The following is a 1,297-nucleotide window of genomic DNA, read 5'->3' on the forward strand; positions in this document are numbered from 1 at the left end:
ACTGAGATGTTATGCAAAAGTCACGCAGGGTCAGCAGTCCTGACTTTTATCAAAGTCAGGTGCTTCATACAAATGTATACAGAGGTCTTAGGGGTGTTACATCATCTTCTGGCCAGGGGGCCTGCTGACAATTTATGACCCTCTCCTTGTGACAGCGGTCAGTCAACCAGGACACTTATTTCTCCAGGGGTGATTATTCTTAAAACAGACGCCACCCAAATAAAGTTACATTCCTATAGGGTGAGGGTGTAGTGGGTTTTAGTTAAGGAAAGAATTTACTTAGCCTAAGGTCTAATGTGATTTATATCAAAGGTTAATACTTATTTCTTCTATATATTCATTAATGTGTGTAAGGGCAGGGGATGTGGAGACTTAGCAACAAACATTGGCTCAACAAATGAAAAATCCTTCACCAATACAATTTCTAATCAGCCCACTATACTTATACTAATAATTTTCTAACTTCTCTAAAGAACCTGTTTTTAGAAGGTTTAAAGCATCTCGTGCCTCTCACGGTTGGGAGGCTGTGAGCAATCACATGTGGCCGGACGAGCCTGTGAGGCAGCCTAGAGAACCTTCAGAGGAGTTTGTAGGTTAAAACACTCTTGTTATGCCCAGGAGTTTTTATTATTAACTGGAGCCCTAAGTTAACTCCTTCTCCAAAAGAGGTGGTGGGGGACAGCCCCCCGTAAAGTCAGAGGTGTAGGTGAGAGCACAAAGTAGTAAAGTAGGCAGGCTCTGGTTATGGGGGTAGATGCTCGAGGATTTCCAGGGGGACTCCTGAGGCTCGATCCCGCCTTTTCGTATGTCGAGCCTCCTTCCTCATGACCTTTGCCACGGGCGGAGTGCCTCCCACCGGCTCCCCACAGTTGCCTTTTCCCAGAGTAGCTTCCAGAGAAAGCTTTAAAACTGCTCTCACTACATTACTCACAGAAGCCCATATGTCAGCATGAATTGTTTCTTTTAATATTTTGCAAATCTATGTTGTAATACATATTTTGGAAACAACTCATCTATTATCCTGCTAGGTAATTAATTTTCTTCCCCACAATGACTTCTCTACCAGCATCTGTAGTCTCCTGTTCTGCCTTCCCTGTCCATGGCCCTCCTTGGATGAAAGGGTTACCCAGCTCTTCAGCTCAGTTCAGTCGCTCAGTCGTGTCCAACTCTTTGCAACCCCATGAATTGCAGCACTCCAGGCCTCCCTGTCCATCACCAACTCCCGGAGTTCACTCAAACTCATGTCCATCGAGTCGGTGATGCCATACAGCCATCTCATCCTCTGTCGTCCCCTTCT

The sequence above is a fragment of the Bison bison genome, unplaced genomic scaffold (genome assembly GCF_000754665.1).
Source record: "Bison bison bison isolate TAMUID 2011002044 unplaced genomic scaffold, Bison_UMD1.0 scf7180017864239, whole genome shotgun sequence".
In the NCBI taxonomy this organism is placed as follows: domain Eukaryota; kingdom Metazoa; phylum Chordata; class Mammalia; order Artiodactyla; family Bovidae; genus Bison; species Bison bison.